Source organism: Pseudochaenichthys georgianus, chromosome 8 (assembly GCF_902827115.2).
Source record: "Pseudochaenichthys georgianus chromosome 8, fPseGeo1.2, whole genome shotgun sequence".
In the NCBI taxonomy this organism is placed as follows: Eukaryota; Metazoa; Chordata; class Actinopteri; order Perciformes; family Channichthyidae; genus Pseudochaenichthys; species Pseudochaenichthys georgianus.
The window spans coordinates 12,877,337-12,884,627 of NC_047510.2; positions in this window are offsets into that span (position 1 = coordinate 12,877,337).

Sequence of the window (7,291 nt, forward strand, 5' to 3'; positions counted from 1 at the left end):
TGATATTGAATATCCTGCATAACTACTAATGACATCAGAACCATGAATGAAGTACTTTTCAGGTTCATACTTGTATTGTGTGCCTCTACTGTGACATGTTTACATGCTTTAATGTTGAAACATTTCTTTTTTTCCTCATACAGCCTGAGCTGCAGCACCTCTTTTCACCCTCTGTCTGAAACCAGAGCCCAGTCTGCTCTGATTGGTTAGCTGGTCGGATCTGTTGTAATTGATCAGCCACTTAGAGATGTACCGCCTCTTAGCTTAACGTACAATGTGTTAGCCAATAGAAGCACGAGTGTTAGTGATGTCACTATGTTACAGTGCAAACATAGGAGTCCAATTGAGGCATTTCAGGCAGGGGGGGGGGGGGTAGTGTGCAGGAGAGAAACTCCTTCTGGAGGAAGCTTTGGGATTTGAGCCTTTGCAGACCACCCCAAAAAACCTATATAACACACTCCAGGAAAGGGGAAACCCAAACCCCTTCAACATGAACTGAGATTAAACAGTGAAACCTGCTGGGAAATGTAGTCACAACAACAAGAAAAAGGGATTAAAAAAGGTAATGTATAAATTATTTAAGTAAATATACAAAATGATGTAAATCTTTGCTTTCATGGTATTTCTCCAGATGATATGTGCATATTGGAATTTGTTTCCTCTGCAGCGCAGCGACAGATGACTTTGAGGAGCAGAAAGGCAGTCTGTGCTTGTGACCTCTGGGCCGACAGCAGGAGGGGGGGCAGTGTCAGCGCCGGGCCACCAGCCTGCTTCATCAACTTCCTCCATCCCGCCCGCCAGCTGCTGTCGCCCCAAACACACAGACCAATGTGGAAGTCTGGGGGTTTAAATGGATTAGAAAAAATATAGAGGAAGTGAGCTTTTTTTTCCTAAAAACAAACCGTTTTATCTTAAGAATCTTACCATATTTGGACCAGGCTTTAGCATACATTTGATATTCAATGTGGCAGAAACTACAATTGCAGCAACATTTTTGCTGTAAATGCAATACCGTTCTTTAATTTTTACGAGAATATTGTCTTAAAAATGGAATATAAAGATTCCATCATGTCCCCTGCTGTTTATCGTGGGGTCGACCTAAACAAAGCAGTAAACAAACAAAGCAGTAAACAAACAAAGCGTGATGGAGGTAGAGAGGTTTTTTCAACCCATCCCTGACATGCAAATGAAATTTCACACGGTCTCACTGTCGAGGAAATTGAATTACCCTGCTTGTTGCTGGACTGAAGGAATGCATCACTAATGCTTTGAGGTGAGGAGCTGAATGAAGAGGGGGGAGGAAGGGGGTGCCTCTGAACCCCCCAACGCCCCCTCCCCACAGCCACTTCCTGAGTCCGGCTGGGCTCTCAGCCATCTTGTCTTCAATGCCAGGCAGCTGCAGGGCGGCCAGGAGGTACACAAGAGTTAAAGCTGCACAAGGCAAGACTTCCATTAAAAATGCACCCTGTAAATGATCCTAAATCTTTATTGAACCATGTGGGTCCTTTCTCTTGTCCAGTTTTCTATTCCCACAAAAAGTGATGTAACTGAGTATAAATCTGTGGTTTGCATGTTTTTTGTCAAGCAATACAAATGATGTCTACAGACTGGCTGACATTTTTCCAAAGCACATCCCATAAATATTTAGATGTCTTTCTGACTAGACTCCATTCATTTGATATGGTAGCGAAATGAGAGGACTTTAGGGTGCTTTTATGTTTAAATTACACAGTGGAGAGTGTTTTGGAAAGCCTTCTCATCGATATGTGTTAACTGTTCATTGATGTTGTTAAACCCTTGGGTTCCTAACCTGTCTGGTCCCTCTGAAGGGCCACGTGACAAATCTGAGGGGTTGTGTAATTGTTTTGGAAATGTTCCATAATCTTTGCTTTAGAGGAGGGAAATATAAGATCATTTTGACATTTTGGTCTTAAACAGTTGTTTAAATAAAACCATGTGAGACATTTGGGTGGATATGCTTATATTTGACCGACATCTGAAATATAACAAGGGGCATCAACTTGTTACTGTTTGTTTGTGGAGTTACAAGCTAAAAAGATAATAAACAACTTGTTAAATATGTTGTATTTCATAAGATAATCATATATTTTTGAATGCTTCATCTTAAACTGAAAGGTAACAGTGAATGCAGCTGCCAAATACATGTAATTTTGTTAAAAGTACAAATATTCTCTCTAGCAGAAGATGTATATACTCAAATTCAGTTAAAGTATCTCTGCCTATATTCCTTCTCTGCTCAAAATGTTCACTTTACCTCTTCTCTCCTCCTTTCTTTCTGTCTGTCATCACAGCATAGATGAGGCAGACGAAGGCAAACACAGGACGTGAGCACCTTTGTTTTCCGCTTCTGGAGGGAATGCTGCTGCTTTGTTGCTGCCATGCTTACAAGGTCACAGGGTGCCTGCCTGGTTCGTCTCTTTGTGGTGGGGGGGGGGGCTCGGAGGGAGGCAGCTGTGTCCTGGGAGTCAGCGCCCAAGTTATTCACACCTCACCTCCTCCTTTGTAGGCATCACCACACCAGTCGCAGGGAGCACGTACCTAATGGAGGATTTATGGAGCCGTGTGCGTCCTTACCTCTTTACTCCTCCTGCTCACTGTGATGCTTCAGGACTTTCTCCACACTTTTGTTCTCATTCCTGTTCTTTTAAAGTCCAATTGTTCATCTTTCAGTGGTCCCCCACCACCTAACTACAGATTAGATACCTGTTATACCAGATATGTAGTCACATTTACTCTGCTCAAAGCTTGTACAGTTATACCAGTTTTCCTCCAAAAGTGTGTTTCAGTGATCAGTCACTTCCTGTCAGTTATGCTACTGATGGTGTATTATTAAAATAACAGTTATGAGTGCCAACCAACCTCATGCCTCATGCCTCATGCCTCATGCCTTGTGCAGCATCATTTGCATACCGATTTGCATTTCTTGGAAGCAATATTACAAACTTTTTACACGATTCTACTTTGATGCAAATGTCAGATATATAACACATGCGGTTATGCTGCTGTATGAGCAAACTGAGTTATCTGTTTGAATCATGATTATCATCTGGATTAATTACACTCACAGGCCTAAATGTACAATAAGTCAAACATTATGTTCCTTAAACCCTAAACATTGTAATCAAATAGCATTGAAGTATAGACATAATAGATAGAACTTAAGTTTATCCCCTCGCCCTTATTAAGCTTAAATATAATATTTAGTATTCCTTCTAGCGCTAAAATTCTGAATGATTAAGTCTTGAAATTACCTTCAGGTATAAAATGTTTTTGTAAAGACCCTGGCAGGAGGAAGTTAATGTGTTTTGTTTTTTAAACCACTTTATGTAGAAAATCTATTATTTCCTTTAATATATCTTCCATGATTTCATACACCAAATTCCTCAAGCCTCCACTCAAGTGCTGCTCACGACGAGGTTCAAGTCCCTCTCTACAGGATATGTGATACCTGGATTATCGTAAACAGCCACTCGTCTGCCTTCAGAGCACATGTTGAGCAGGATTATGGCCTGTGCCAGTTGCTGTGAGATCCCTCGGCGGGCCAATGGGATTTGTCCCGCCACTCCTAATCCTGCAGACAATGCAGGCTGTTAATTGGAGACTGATTGATATAGCAGAGGGAAGACAATGTGCGAGCGGCCAGCCTCTCTGTAATCCCCTGCACTCTGAGGAATGTCAGCCATACTTCACCACATCTACTCCAACTCCTCACCTCCCACCACGGGGTTTCCTTTTTACTGACAGTTAAGAGACGCTGTTTTGTTTTTGAGTCACACGAACAGAAAGAGAGCAGTTTTACAGAGCTGTGAAATGTCACGTCTCCCACTCAGAGCACTGATGGGAGGTGTAAGGAAGCACACCCAGGTGTTGTGTTTTAATCAGCAGGCAACAAACTATTAACACACCTAAGTGTTTCCTGTCGTCCCACATTAGGAGGACAGGGCTGAAAAACATTCGCCCTTGAGTCCTGTGAAGCCTTGATGTCCAGTATCAGAGATGTTTGTTTAACTAAATACGAATAAGCCTTTTTTCCCAGAAGACATTTCGATTCTCACAGTAAAACAAGCACTGTAAATAATAAAACGATGCCTGCTTTCCATTTAGTTTCTTCTTACACCTCTTTGGTGGTATTCATTACACCTGGGTTTATCCTATGACAAACTGCCAATATCTGCTGTGAAGAAGGCCCAATGTCAATCAAGTAAGGCCCCCATAATAATAAAAAAAATGGAACTACAACTTTTTCAATGCGGGGACATTACACGGCTGACAGACTCCCTGCCTCTCTCCCTGGGGTGAAACATTCGTAGATGGGCACATTTCTCTTCAGGTGTGACAAAAACTGAAACTAAGTCATGCAGGACTTTTATGTTGTGTAAACAGATCCTGCTCGACTTTTGCTTTATCACTGGCAGATCATCTTCAACCTCCAGACATATTTCACCAGAGCTCACTGACATTTAGCAGGATTGATGGATGTCTGCAGTTGGGTGTTTATTTTTCTTATAGTCCCCCACCTGTTGCCACACCATTCATATGCAAAACAGCATTGCTCAAATTATTCCACTGCACAAACGACAGCCTCGTGGAGACGTTGAGAAATACTTTCTATCAGGATACTGACTTGTTATTTTAAGATAATTAAATCTGATAATTAGACTGAAATGATGCAATTTACATCGGAAGAACTACTCAAATTCATTGCTTAAATCAAAGTAATATTATCTCATATAAATTATATAATTGTGGAGCTAATGCAACATCTCCCACGCTCTTACTCTCACTTATATGCGAAGCATGCTACTCTTTCTTTCTGCTATGCTAACGTTGCAGTATATGGTTACTATTACTTAACGAACAAAAATATTTTAAAAACCACAACTGAAATGACTGCTTATTGACATAAGAGCTGCCAAAACAGAGATTTGATAAAGATTCTAACTCTAAATATAAAGCAACAGTGAGCACCTGGTTAGCTTAGCTTAGCTTAGCCTAGCACTAACACTCTAAACAGGGGGAAATGGCTGGCTCTGGCCAATGGTAAGAAAGTATGCATATAAGCCTAAAGATCACTAATTAACATATCCTAATTATTTCAAAAGTAAACAAAGCAAATATCAAGTCTTACATCGGGGTATGTGCTGCTGCTCGAAGGGCAATGCAAAGAACAATACAATCAAAAACATTGTGCACTTCTATTTAAGTAGCAATACATATTGACTATCACTACTAATGCTGTCATTACACATCCACGTGAATAGTTCCCCTTCCTGTCAAAGTGCTGTCCTCTGTCCAACTGTCTCCCTGTTTGAGGCTGAACACTTGGCCAACTTGGGGCATAAATTAAAATGCAAATAGCGTACACTTAAAGGCTCAGTCTGACTGTATTTATTATTCTTCAACTATTGGTATGGGAACAGACATAAGTGCAAAGCAAACATTGAGGAAAGATAAACAGGGGGAAATCACCAAAGTACAGTAATCACATAACGACTCATTTAAAGTTGATCACAGATGTGACTGGTATGTTTGAAGAAGGGATTACGTATACACTGGAAGAAATGGTTTAAGGCTCATTTAAATCTGTATCTACTTACTATTTTTACTTTTATTGCACGTGCACCACTCCGAAAATGTTAAATATAAGTGTCAGTTTTGAGAGTCTGATCTTGAAAAGATTAAAGACAGATTAGTTTACACACAAAACCTTTTCTCCTAAAGGATAGGATCAGAGTGCCGCATATCCGATTACTATTTGCACTTTCACAGCTTGCCAGTTTAATAATACAAGTGTTTCATGCTTAAGCCACAAGCCCTCCTTTCCCAGGGTGCAATGCCAAAGGAGACATCTCTTCTTCTTCTTATTAACAAGCTGAGTAAGACTGATCAAGCGTTTGCCACTCATGAAAGGTTATAGTTACCAATCAGACTGCTTTGAATGTCTTGTTTCATGCAATGTGTCATTTTGAACTTCTGCACAGATTTATGGAAATGTTTTGAGTCAACAGTGAGAAAACAGAGGGTGCAGAGGACTGTTTGAACATGAGATTTAGACACATAAAAGGCTTCAGTTTTCCCACTATACATCTCTGCAAGGCAAAGCTGTGATTATGGTTTGTGGTGAGGATGTTTGTTCCGTGTAATTTGTCTCCCATGGAAGCCTTTGGAGATGGAGTCTGTGCTCTGTGTGTCTGCTGGAGTTCGTTTGTGCTTTATGCTGATAATTCATTATAATTTCCACGTTTTCTGTGTTCTTGCAAGAACTCGGGAAGAGTACAAATCTATATCCTGTGAGGCAGCTTTTTTAGACAAAAGTAGCCCTAAATGCCATGAGAGCAGTTTTTCCTAAGTTGAGCGAAAGGATAGTCAAATACAAGTAACGCCCATCTAGTGTACATGTTGATATATTATACTTTAGGATTGACCCATTAGTAGTTTAGTCATCTTTGGTAGCTGTCGGCTGTGGAGCTATCATGACCTATTATTGACTGCTTTTAACTAAACGGTATGTTAACAATAGCTGGTGTTTAAAATAGATATTATAGATCCTAATCAGGGAAATTATTAGTAACTACAACTGCAAGTAAATGTTGCCATATCTCCCTCTGAGTAGAACAATTATAGTATCAAATCTAAATACTCAAATATATATCAAATGAGGCAGTCAGTGATAGTATTTCCCGAATAGTTTGAACTAATTCAACTACTTGTGTTACTTATTACTTATGTACAGTTTAATGTTAGATGTTAGAGGTCACTCTATTTGCATTTCTTTAAACTTTGTTGTGGAATATGAGAACTGTTTTGAACCTTTACTTGTTAAATATAATACAAATCATGTGAGAGCTTTTTATGGAAAGTAACTGATAAAGGTTGTGTTTGATCTTTAAGGAGAGGTTGTAATGGTGAATAGAGGGAAAACTTGTAACTATACATATATCCCCATGAAACCACCCCAGTTGATGTTTACATTAGGACTATTCTTTTTTAAAGAAGTCTTCTTAAATGTTGTGTTCTGATGTGCAAATTCTGAATCATCTCATGCCAACTCGAGAAATGTGCAGATGCAAATAGACTAAGTGTAGTATAAGGAACAATCTGTACTCTGGATGTTTCCTTTCCCTAGTCTAAAATAAGAACTGTTATGGAGACAATCTCTCAAAATTCACCGGTGCAGGAAGTGTTTTGATGTTGATGGGGATATTTTTGCCCGTAGTTGTTGCCTTAAATGTCTCATCTTGAACTGGAAATAAAAACATGACCAAATATG